General features: G+C 24.5%; 1 protein-coding gene across 1 annotated transcript in view; it reads right to left on the reverse strand.

The window, feature by feature from the left end:
- LOC112692820 (elongation of very long chain fatty acids protein AAEL008004) overlaps positions 1–3,608 on the reverse strand; it is a 30,433-nt gene extending 26,825 nt beyond the window's left edge. Inside the window, exon 1 of the mRNA XM_025567617.1 lies at positions 2,980–3,608. The gene's annotated coding sequence lies outside the window, so the exon portion shown is untranslated. The remainder of the gene's footprint in view (positions 1–2,979) is intronic.
- Between the last annotated feature and the right edge of the window lie 11,062 nt (positions 3,609–14,670).

A 14,670-nucleotide genomic window follows, 5' to 3' on the forward strand; every position in this document is an offset into this window, starting at 1 on the left:
AATACGTAGATGCAGATTTTTTTTTCCATTATGGAAGAAACGTAGTTATTAATTACTTTATTTAATTAACTATAAAGTGATTTGACTTAAAACTTATGAAAAAATTACATATAATTAAGTTGTTTTTAGCAACTTTATTTATTCTTATTAGTTAATAATAATATTAAGTATATTGTATACCGAAAAAGATTCTAGGGGTTTATGCTTCCTTTAAATACACCATTTCTATTTTGATAAATGTTGTGGTATATATACATTGCAGATAAATAATTGTGTTATAAATTGATATTTTATTTTTTAGATGCCTATATGACAATAACTATTTAAATTTAAAATTTAAATTAGGTAGATTACAAGTGCTGGGTAAAAACTTCTTTCTTCATAGTCTTCCATATGTATACATGTATACATTACTATATGCATTTAGTTATGATAACATAATGATTATATTAATTTAATAATTAAATATTAATATGTATAAGAACTAACCCCTCGACTAACCCTTATTTCATAATATAATTATTTTCTATAGAAATGCACAAGACAAAAAAAAAAATAGTTAGATAAATTTAATTTTATATTTCTAAAAAGTAAGACTATTATTAGACTTATCCACCTTTTATTAAAAAAAATGAACACAAAATTTTTAATATTATTTTGTAAAATGTATAGTGACAAATGTTTTTAAACATTTAACACAAATAAATATTGAACATTAACAAAAATATAATTATATTAGATTTCATAAAAATTTACCACTCGTTCAAAAATGATGGCTGGAGCGCTAAGGATTACACAAGTCATTGTCACCCTTAACTTCAGCTCTAAGTTATGATTAAACAAAAGTATTACAGATACTACAAAATACTAGACTTCATAACAGTAACTCCCTAATGATGAAAATATTGACTTTTTTATAAAAATTTTAATTTTTGACATAATTTTTCTATTTTCCATCAAAAAATATAAATTAAATATTTCAGTTATATCAAGGAAAGAAAAAAATAAAGTTATTAGATATTATTGTATATTATGCATAAAACTATTAAATATTATTGGTTACTTTTATCAACAATGACTGGTAACTATGGAATATAATATACATATTTAATATATATTATTCAATTAACAATGTAAAGACTTACATTCAAATAGATATGATCAATTAGTTTTTGTATAAATTGCATAAATTATGTATTAATAAAGTATAACATAGGTATTTTAGTTTGAAATGTAATTGTAATGCAAGTATTTAAACATAAATGAATTATATGGTAAATATCATCAAAGGTATCATTAATAGTATTCATAAATAATATATATATATTATTTTACTGTACTTAATAAAATTGATATACACAAACAATAAATTAATAATAAAATTAATTCTTATAACTTCAAAGTATACACTTTTAAATACCAATTTAAAATATTATTTCAATTATTTGATTGAAATATAATTAGAACAAACAACCATCCTATAAGTCAGAGATAGGCAACTGAAAGTTACTAGAGGGCCAATTTTTAGAAAATTAAAATCTAGCGGGCCAGAGCATAGAAAAAAAGAAATCATTTAAAATATGAATTTTAATTAGCATTTATATATACAGAAATAATAAATTCAACACACACGACAGCACGATACGAATAAAATTTAGATTTAGATTTTTCATTTAGATAATAATTTGATATCGATAAGTTAGAGTATAGACAATAAACTTTAAAATTGTATGATGTCATTTTAAAATATAGCACGGGCCAGATAAAAAAGGCTTGTGGACCAGTTGCGGCCCGCAGGCCGCCAGATACCCACCCCTGCTATAAGTATTAAATAGTGAATTATTTGTTTTAGTAAAATAATATTTTAATTACTTATTAATACAATCATCACTAATTTCAATTTAAAAAACTATTACTACATTATTAACAACTAAAAATATTATCTAAATTATAAGTTAATTATTATTAATTACATACTTTTAAGAAACATTTTAACTAAATTGACTTAAATATTGCAATCAATAAATCAAATGCTATTCAATTTAGTAAATAAGATGATACATATAATTTAAATAATTAATGTTAATGCTAAGATGCCTCTCCATAATAAAGCTAATTTAAAACTTTTAAGTATATTGGATAATTACACGTATTTACGGGTGTATTTACTATATAAAGAAGTTAAAATAAAATATTGTTATATTGTTCATAGGCAATAGATCACATGAATTAAGAATAAAAATCTAATAAATGTATGCAATATAATAAATCTACACCTAAGATAAGAAGATTATTTAAACAATTACAATAAAATTCTTAAAAAATCAAAAATTAAAAATAAGGGTCTTTTACTTAACTAGTTAAATTATTAGATTGAATAAAATCTGTATGAACTATTCATATTATATTGAAATAAAATAATTATACATCAATAAAAAGTAACAAGGTATCAGTAATTACTAATATTGTTCGCTAATAGCTATGCATAGACTGATAACTGTAGTTTTAACTAAATACATTAATTAGAATCAGAAAAATAAATTTAGTCTACAAAAACACTTTCATGACCTTTAAATTTACACCTGTTAAAAATGTTCTGCTTAGCCCATACATTGATATGTTAATGCTATAAAAATCACTCAACCAGTAAATAGGGCTCAACAATATTAAGAATAGTGGATGGATTTTGATAATGTCTAAACGATGTTGAACATATTTTAGCTGAAATACAAATAACTATAATCAACTATAATAGGTAATATAATGTAGTAATGGTAGGTAGGTAAGTGTCACTATTGATTTTTTGATAAAACTGACCACCCCATGTCGCTTATTACAGCATGCCTATCGCTTGTTCATTTGATTGTACATATATAAGAATGATTAAATTGTACACCAGTTGTGATACACATGAGGTAATATTTCAATATGCAATTCAAACTATAATGTCAATTATTGTACTATGTATGATCTTCTCACCTGGTATGAATGATTTATGTACAAAAGGAACCTATACAATGACCTTTTGCAGTAGCATCTACAAAACATGCATTCCAACGATTATGTTAAAGTCGACGGCCACGGCGGTCATCATGTTATGTTGGCTGCCAAATAATGTGTGCAAATGAGCGAGAAACGAAGGCTGACCAGATTTGGTGGCAGCGGCGTTCCCTCAGATACTCGGAAGTGATGTTGAACGGTAGTGGTCGACAATGAACGGATAACGATATAAAATCACAAATACACACACGCGCACACAAACTCGCCGCAGATAAAGAAAACTTCTTATTTTCACGTGCCTGTTACGAGACGGTGGTGGAGTTGCTTATGGTAAATAATATTAAAATCGATGCATATGTTCACAGCGAACGGGATTTCAATAAATCATATTTCACGCGTTTAAAGGCGATTCAAAACGACCGAATCAAAGCCGACTTGTGTATCCCTTTTTCTTCTACCTCACCCTCTACACGATCCGTTTCACTATTCTCCCTCGTACTCATACACACACACAACAGACACACACTTTCCGTCCACTCAAATGCATGTATAATACTAAACACAAATACTTGTATGCAAACTCGCACGAACACATACACACATACCAACAGACACACACACACACACACACACACACACACACACACATACATACATACATACGTAAATATACGCGCGCGCACACGCACACATACACTCCCTGATCCCCAGCACTTTCTTATCGCTATATCCGGATCGTTGTTATCATCATCGTTCATGGAACAAACGCGGCGCCGACAACGTTAAGTTCATTATTGTCGACGACGCCCGGCCTGATGTTAATATTCATAAACATCGTTTTGATAGCGCGAAAATATGTCATAAATCATAGTAGTATGTCAAATTCATGTCGTTGACGTAGAAGTACACAATAGTCAAAGTCTTACACACCTGCATGGTTGCAATGTGTCAAATTAAAATTTGTGCGTACAAATTGTTCTTAAATAACCTTTTCAATTAGTCATTGTATTTGTACATATAGGTAGGTACATAAGTTTTACGAAGCATATTCAATTACTATACCATCACTATACAATAACAATACATTTTAATTAAAAAATCGTAGACAAAAAGTATAAATTGAATAATGTAAAATAGACCAATTATGTTACATTTTTATAATCATTAAAAAAATGTAGTGATATAAAAATATAAACATATAATATTTTTAGTATTCTTATGCTTAATATAATGTATATTTATATTTTCTGTGTATAAACTTGTCGATAATGTACCTTAAGTTTTAAAAATAAAACTTAATACCTTGCGTATATTTTATCGATTTCAAGATTCAAATAAAAGTGTATAGACTGATATAAATTAGAATATCTACCTATTATTATTGAACAAAGTTCAAGAAACGCTGGTGTACCTAGATATAAATTGGTTAACCATAGTCCGGTGAACTGTATCGACAACAAAAAGTTTTGTGAAACAGATGCCGTTCATAGCATTTTAAAATAAAAAAATATTATATTAACCAATTATTCCGCATATACATTTACGTGTATTATAAGGATATGCTATGGGAGGCAAATTGAGAGTATCCATACGAAAACTGAAATTATCACCAAAACAATTCCAGTAAAAATAAGTCACCTATCTAGATTTTAGAAGCATCAAGCAATTGTTGTACACCGTTCCAATAGCTATATAAACTTCTATCATTACTAGGGCTAGGGACTTCATGCCCTTAAAAACCTTAAAATATGTATGCATTTATGCCCTAAAGAATATGCTATTAAAATATGTATTTAAAAAAATTATATTTGTAATAATTAATTAAATAAAAAAATTTAACTAGTAATAAATTATAATAATATTTTTATATATGATAGATATGATAATCTCAGATAATTTTTTCTTTTTTTCAAATTTTTTTTATTTTATATTGAGTTTTTATCTAAAACAAAAGACTAAAAATGGTTTTAAAAATAAATTAAACTGAAAACATTTTTTTTATTTTTAATATAGTTACAATTCTTCTAACCTTGAGCATTACATTGGACTATAAGATATTTTCTTAAGTTGGAAAATTTAAATGACTGCCTGTTATCAGCCAAAATAATTTTATATTTAGAAAAGGAACGTTACGTTACACGTCTACGGAACTTAATGGTGCAAACTTAAAAAATCGTAGGTCACTACTACTAATATCTGCAGGCAATCCATCCATAGATTCATTTTTCCATTTAAAATGTTCGATATTTTTTGTAGTTACCCTTAGCTTGTGCAAATTCTTCAATTTTTGCAGAATGTATACGTTTTTTGTAGTTTTAATTATTTTAATGCATTCAGTTAGTGCACTAATAAGACACCTTGAGTTCCAAGTCACGTGATATATGAAGAAATAAATCATAATTTTTTTTTATAAAATTTAAAAACTTACTCCTTCATATGAGTAATTGTCAATCATGCATTTATAAAATGAAAAATGGCCAAATATGCACTTATAAATGAAAAATGGTCAAATATGCAAAATATGCAACTATACATTTTAAATATAAACTTGTATTGCTATGAAACAAATTTATTTATTACTTAGCTATGTTTTTGATAATTATTTTAAAATATGCAAATTCCTAGAATTCCCGAGCCCTAGTCATTACTATGAAGCATTAGTTCATATATTATCCTGTATAAAAATGGATGAATAAGTAATCGATGAAAATGACTGAATCAATTTTAAATGTATTTAAATACCCTTACGAATAAATTTAATTGTATACTGTGTAAAAAAAATGAATGATCTTCGTATATTATTTGAATTCTGTGAATTCGCTTACGTAGATTGCTTTTATATTTTAATAAAAATTGTCAAGTAAATTGATATGTAACATTATTTTGGCACAATTTTACACCACAATGATGCCAAAAATATAAAAATAGTGTACACCATCATTTAAATGTTAGCTTTTGTACAATAATCTCATAGTTATTTATTTTTCCCGAAGTTGTAATGTATTGAATTTAATATTATTATTTATTTACATAATTAATATTAATTTATACGTCGTATAGCTCACAAGATTTTAAGTTAGATAACAATGAAGTATAATAATCATTTTACATTATTATCAACATAAAAGAAATTATTATAAAAGCGAAAAAAAAATGTAGAACCCTATTGTACTTTTCACAAAATTGATGTATTTTAATTATGATGATTTATCTTTTATATTCTATTATTCGTTTGACAATTCATCTAGTTTAAATTTTACTAAATATTATCTGGTAGTAGAGACTATGGATATTATTTTATAATATTCAAATTATTAATTTTAAAAACACTATTGTAAATTGATACACACAGCAAAAAAAAAAATTAGAGTTAAAATAATTTTATTAAATGTGAAAAAGAACAAGTAAATCTAGTAACATTTCCGGTATTTGCAGAATAGGTAACCAAAACCGGAATGCATAGGAATAGAGTACATATATATGTATGCTACAGTCTTTCCTGTCGACAATACGTCGCCGTTGTAAACAAACTGGAAAGGAATGTTATGAATTGTAAAAATAACGTGTAATTATTTTTATTAAATAAACAATAAGTCATAAGTGTAATATAATATTCTAGACTAAAAAGTAAGACCTTCAAGGAATCCAATATTATTCATGACGAATCAAAATCGCTTACTAAAATTACTACTGTGAATCACTATATTGTCGATATCATTAGGGCAGAAAATAAAATAACTGATAATTTAAATTCACTTTTTTTTTTGAGAAGTTCAAAAAAATAAATTCTAAGTGGAAAGGCTTTTTTTTATTTTATACCAATGGAATACTTGCACTAAATGTTTAAAATAATATCATCTGTTAGAAAGTATAAGTTATTGATTAGTTTAATTCTTCTTTTGTATTTCAGCCAATGATAATTATTATTAAATTTTTTTTTCTTTTAAGAAATATTAGGCTTTAAGTTATTGATTTGATGTTTGTATGTTCCTAAAATCAGAATTGCTATCCTTAATAAAGGATGAGAATAATAAGATGTGCATAATAATATACATTTCTCCTTAGTTATTTTTATTTCTGATTGTATTTTTATATTTACATATAAGTTATGTTTTGGGGGTTCAAAATGATTAGAGGTAAAAAAAGGTAGAATGATAGAGAGCTCTCCATAATACAAGACTTTAAATATAAATTATAAACTCAAAATATAATATGTTTATAAGAATTATAAAAAACATTTTATATTACTAGATAGTTTTAGAAAAATTATAATTGACATAGTCCTTTAAGATGTGCCTCTCGAGTATGACTTACATCAAACTTCAACTTATAGAATTAATAATTTCATTTTTTTCTATAATATAGGGTGAAGTAAAGCCGATAAAGTTATATTTCGCTGAACTCTGCAGTCTTGTCTCGTTAATAAATGTTGAAAATTATAAATTAAAAATTAAAATTATAGCTGCTACTAGTAATGTTTTCACTATGAACATAGTTCAAAAAAAAGCCAATGTTTACACACACCATTTTTCAGTTGTTAAGTATGTTGGTAACTTTATTATGAATACTAAAAAATACAATTTTAAAACCTAAAATAAAGATTTTACAATAAAATGATTAAGTAGTTCATAGTTGGTTCTATGAAAATCAAGATTTATGATTATGAAAAATATATGTAACATAATTTTAACCATTATTTTTTTTCTTATAGTACTCTTTTGTACAATATATTTCTTGCAATTATTCATATACAATCATATTTTTATTTGTAAAATTATAATTCAAAATAAGTTTTTTTTTTTATTTATATAATTTACAATCTGTTACAGAATAGAACAATGAGTAAAAATGATGAGAGAATAATGGCTTGAGTGAAACACAGATTAAAGAAACCTTTCAGTAAAGGCACTTTGACAGTTACTTATGTACATAAATATATAGGTTTAGTATTATATTACAATACAATTATATTACAATTAAAAGTTTTTAGATTAGTAGGTCCCGACACCACTGCCTTTTTAATCTTTTCCTGGGGTTACCAGGTTTATTTTCTGACGCAAGACCTTTGATTAAGGGATTGGTGTGGTTTTGAACATTTAAATTGAATCGCCTGTAAAAAGTTCTAGCTACATCGAGGACGGGTGGGATGGCAAGGTCATTTAACCAAAATAAGTAGATTTGAATGTAGAACTAATTTAATATGATTATTAAACACCTATATTGTTATCACACATTATTTGGCCAATTACAAACAATCCCAAGCATCATTTACAAGATGTTATTAAACTAGTTCAATGACCTTGACACAAAAATGTTGAAATTGAGTCCTATCTATTTTTATGCGTTTCGTTCATGTGCATAATTCAAGTGATTTCCAGAATACGTATTTTCATTGATTCCCGTCTGTAACATAAACAAATCCGAATGGTTCTCTATTTTCAAAACAATTTCCATTGAAGCCGACAAGAGAGTTTTAATGTACAAAAATCACTTTATTAATAATTTCAACTTTAAATACTTTAAATAAAAACTATCATTATAAAAATCTATTGAAATATCTAAACAAAGTTGTTGTTATATCTGTTATCATATGAAATGTAATTTTCTGAGCTGTTTAACAACCTATACTTTATAAATATTATATAAACCAATGTTTACTATTTATAAATTAACTGAAGTAGCTGAAGTAAGTTGTTTTGCTCATGAACAGTACTAAATTAAATTAATTAATATGTAGATATACCAACTTATAATTCAAACAAATGTACTGCAGGAGTATGACCTCAATTGGTAATTATTAAAATAAACATATTGAGTAAAATAAAATATTTCTTTGGTAACCAAAAAAAATTATACATCCGTATATCCAACCCAAAGTCCGAAATACTATTTATACTGTTAGAATCGAAAATTAGAATAACTGAAAACATTTCCATGAAACTTCGACTATTTTACAAAAGTTCATGCTTATATCATTCAAATCTCATAAGTTACACGATCATGAAAAGAAGAATTATACATATTATAAAGATTACAATACTGATGAGGCAATAGATAATGTTTTAATATGGTATGACTACTGATATTTATGTTTAAATAATTTCTAAAGATTTTAATAATTTATTTACAATATTTCTGACCATAGAATATTTCAATAATAGGAGTTTTTCTTCAACATTTAAGGAAATTAAATTAATTTTGCATTAAGTTTCAATGTTTTATCTAAATAATGTTATAGCTTTGTAAAAATAAAACAATATTTAAATTCTCGTTTGCTTAAATTATATAATTACGTAAATACTTAATCTATTAGGTTTAATATTAAAATAGTCCATTATATTATAACTCATGTAACATATTTTATTTGGTTTAACTGTGGCCATGAGCACATAGTATGATTTACTCTACAAACTCCTATGCGGAGAAATGTAATAATTAATTTTTAAGTTTTTATATGGTTCAATGATTTTTCAATGAACCATTTAAATGAGTCAATTAGATAATGTACTAAATGAAAATAATACAAATATTAGAATGAAAATGTAAGAATCTTTTTCAATTCAAAATTGATCTTGATGGAAATTATTTTTATTTTTATAAAAATATTTGGAATGAAATTATGCTTGGATAGACTTGAAATACAGTTATTAGACTACTCATAAAATCTTCTATTAATAAATATTTGTACTACATTGAATAAATAAATTTTATTATTTTTTTTTTTTATTACAATATAGATTAGAATTTAGACATTATAACAAAATAATTATTTTAATTGATAACAGGTCGATTTCCAATAATTGTAAAAAAATACTGAACATTTCGACATAAAATGAGAAAAATATAACTTATTTTTTTTTAGTATAATAATTTGCTGTTTCGCTGCATTTTTATTGAAAAATAATAGTGCATTTTTATGGTCATTAAAGTCTTCAAGTAGAAAGATTGAATTATCTATATTTTTTATTATGTGAAAATTAACCATAATAAAAAAATGTTAAATCTAGTAATATCCAATTTTATAAATTTTATTATAAACAGATTAAGTTAGGCATAATAGCCTAAACTATTATAGTTTACTTAATATAATAATGAAAAATACGTGATTTATTTTTATTGAATTAAAAAAAAAAAATGGATTCTTGTAAACATGAATTTTACAAATTAATTGATCATTAAACATATGTTTAATGTCTGACTATTTTCGTATGGCTACTGAAAAAGCTGGAAATATAAATCCATCTGAAAGATTTGAATTTTGAAAATTTGTGAAAAAATATGTGTTTTGTTTTTCACCTTACAACTTATTTCGTTGCAAGAAAAATGTGTAGATATGATGTATTTTACTTTGTTTGACATATAACAAACTTACGTTATCAAAGTAGAATCAATATTGACACCGACAATAAATAAACTCATATCATCAAACATTTTTATTCATGTTTTTCACATAAATTTTACCTCTACACAAAAGTAAAGTGACAAAACAATATGAATATAAACTGGGATATCCGCTAGTATATATATGAAGTTGATTATAATATAGGTCATAGAATAAATAGTACTTAGTCTTTTTTATTTTAAATGTTTGTACAATTTTTTAATGTATTCATAACTTAGGAACTATTTATTTATTTATTTATGTACTATTTATGATAGATTGATTCAAGGATACAGTAAACTTGAAATAAATTACAAAATAAATAACAAAACGTAATTTTTCTTTTGTATTATTATTTTAGTTATGGTAGGGCCATCATTCATTGAAATTCAGGCTTGTAAAACATTTTTATTATATTTTATTTGAGATTGTTTTTATTTCAAAAAACAAAAATTTAATAATAAAATACTTAAAAAAAGATTTAAGATATTTTAGTCACAATCAATTATTATACAATTTACTTATATAATTTAGCTGTTAAATAACTTACGTAAACATTTTTTAATTCAATGTAAATTTTATGATTATTTATTTATGCATATGTATACAAATTTTTACTAACTATGTATGTTAATCCTATAGTGACATTGTCCCAGATTTGAGTTTATTTTAAATTTAAATCTAAAAAATAAGACTTTATAATGCAATGATTTGAAGAATACAATTTTATAGTAATCAAATGGGATTTTGCATTATCAGAACACATGTTTAAATTTGACCATTAACAAACCGTATTCAATTTTGACTGCCCCAATATAATTTTTTATTAACATATCTGGTTAATTATTAATCATAAGATTTTATGAACAAACTGGAAAGCAAATTAAAATGACAGGTATACAAATAACTATTAGCATAGAATACATATGATATATTTATACTAGTGATCTGCTCTGGTTCCGCACAGGTATTATCTGGATCTGAAATAAAATAAATTTGTAGAAATTTGTGATCGTCGGGTAGAAGTGGTAGCAAGCTAAAAAATTTAGGTATAAGACCACGCTCAACAACTCTTTTGGCATATACTGTACTACGACTTATGTTCGAACGATGACATCTTTCGGACACGATTTTGTAATTTCTGTAAAAAGTAAGTACTATTTACTCAGTTCAATAATAATAGTAATAATAATTTAATCGTATTGTAATGGTAACACACCACACACATAGTACAATAAAACAGTCTTGAGTCTTCTTTTTTTTTACAAAAAACCTTCCTTTTGAATCAAATTATCAATTAAAAAAAATCGCATCAAAATTTGCTGTATAGTTTTAAAGACCTAAGCATATATAGGAAAAAACGCGAGACGACTGTTTTATACTATTTATAAATATATTTTATGTATACTATACATAATATATAATATATAATTTATAAAAATATTATAGGCAAGTTTATTTAATTTATACTATAGTCATAATTATTAAATGAACAAATATAAATATAATAAATGTGGCAATAACGTAAATGCCGAACATAAAGCGCTAATTAATATTGCTTGTTATTTAATGTAATGGCATTTAGATTTATATTAATAATGAAGGCTTAAAACTCTAGGAATTTGCATATTTTTTTAAAAAGTGCTTATTGAAATTTTGATTCGATAAAAATTTGATCAATAAAACACAGATTCCAAATGCAAAAATTCTTACATAATTTTGTATATTTCTTATTTTTTTGTAGGAGTGTAAGATTTTTTAAGAAGCTTAAAGATTTGATGAAAATTGTATAGTTTAAGCAATAATTAAGATGTAATTAATATATACAATTAAGATTAATACACTTAATCTGTTAGGTCAGGTATACTCTGAGTAAACGTGTTATATTAATGATTTTTATTTTATTTTACAAAGTGAAAGAGAATGGTGACTATAGAAAAAATTATTCTTGTAGTCCTCAATGAAAAAATTCGATTTCACTAAAAAGATGCAACAATCATATTAATAATTTATTATAACTTTTCATACATACATATATATATATATATATATCGTTATATAATTATTATAATATTGCTAAGGATGTCATTATTACAAAGTATAATAATTAATGTAAAAAGTCCTTGAGATTATTTTATGTGTTTTTTATACATTATAATTTGCGTTTTCTTTTATTTTTACTTGAGCTACAATAATTTAAGAGCCTTAAGTTAAAATAGTATATATTAACTGATAAATAATTTATATAAATTTTTATAAATAAATATATATAATTTTATAACATTGTACTTATTATTTACTTTAATCCAAACAACGCTTTCAGGAATTATAATTATTTTCATATCACAATATAGTAATACTTAATTTAATTAAATATAGTTTTGGATTACTGACCAAGCAAAAATTAATTTTTTTATAGCACACTAACGCTAATATATACAACGATAGTTTTTTATATTAACAACTAAAAACCAGTTAGGCATATACCGTAGGTGTATAATCATGAACGCAAGCGTGTTTCATTTCACTCTTATCTCGAATGACTTTGACCCATGGATAATAAATAATATATTTCTACCATGGACCTATAAACTATTCAATAGCTCTATGATCGCTATGCATCATTACCATTTACCTATGGCTACTAGAATCCTTCAACGTAATAAAACCGTAGATTAATCCGCGAACGGCATGAATAAAACAACATAATAAACTGCAATTAATTTATTATAGATGATGATCTAGTGTATATTATCTTAAGAAACATTATGAAAGCGATATAGGTAATATGTTTTATCGTTGATATTCGCCAGACATTTTTTGTATTAGAACTATTGGATTTTTTTATATTAATTGTTAAAACAAATATTTTTTTTGTTTTTATTTTCATCGAAGAAGTTATAATGAGAACTATTATTAGTTTTTGGTAGTATTAAATCCAATTTTCTTACACATAACGTTATTTCAGTTTCATCTAACAAATAAACGCCATTTTCATATTATTTAATAAATCTTCTTTGATAAGACAAGTTATTATTGAACCTCCTCAGTACACATTTTATACGGTTATTTTAACAGCCAAACATATGTACCTACAATAACATAGTACTATCAATACATAAAAGACCTAACCAACATGGACGAAGCTTTAGGATCAGACATGGAAAATATCACATATTTGTTTACTTTCCTAAGAAAAATATAATCATATGAAAAATCTTGTATCTAATTTTTAAGGCTGAAGTATAAGAATTCTAAATGTTAAAAATTAGTAATATATCAGATTTTTCAAAATTAAATATTTAAACTCGTGAATTTTTTTTTTTGAAATCAAGTTCAATTTTTTTTTCTGTAATTGGTGTATGGAAATTTCTATTACATTTGTCAGACTTTTTGTAAGACCAAAATTAATTTATCAACATTTTCGAAAAAAAATAATTGAATATATTTTAAAAATTATAACATTATTATAAAGAAAATGGTGATATAAGTATACAGTGTTAATTTCATATATCTAAGATTATTTATTGAGTTACGATGAAAACAAAAATTCGGTCACCTCGACAACTGATACTCCATCAATTTTGATATACTTTTTCGTATATGTGAATTTCGTCAGTTTTTTTTTTACAATTATTGAGAAAACGGTTGAGAAATTCGTAAAATTACTGCTTCTAAAGTACCCAAGGTTAAAACATTCCCCATATTTAATTTTTATTTGTTGGTAATCAGACCATTTATTTTGTTTAAAATCGTTTACAAAGATATAAAAAAAAATAACACAAATAAAGATTAAGCCAATATATTCCTTGGTTCACTCAAAATCTAAAAGAAGTACAATATATACAGTCTGGAGTTATAATTCTCAAAAAATTACGTATTAAATTTTTTGGTTTCCGTCGATATACCTTCCAAATAAATAAGTTCCGGGATTTTTACACTCCGCTGAATTATTTTCCGGAATTATTCGGCCTTGCTATGGTTACTAATTGGTTTTAATATAGAAGCAGAATCTGATGTGTAACGTGTTTACAAAAAATAAAATTGTAATTAATGACTCATCGGGAAATATTAGAAAATAATTTCATAAAATAACTTATATTTTAAAACAAAAACAATATAGTATTATACATAATAGTAACAATTTTAATGACTTAAGTAATTTAGCCTAAAATTACTTAAAAGTTTAACGTGAAATGAGAATTTATTTTATTGATGATAAAATCGGTTTTGGAACAAAAATAATTTTATTTAAAATTAATTTTTAATAAGTCACTTAAATGCATAAT

This window comes from Sipha flava, unplaced genomic scaffold (assembly GCF_003268045.1).
Source record: "Sipha flava isolate LNK unplaced genomic scaffold, YSA_version1 76_pilon_pilon, whole genome shotgun sequence".
In the NCBI taxonomy this organism is placed as follows: domain Eukaryota; kingdom Metazoa; phylum Arthropoda; class Insecta; order Hemiptera; family Aphididae; genus Sipha; species Sipha flava.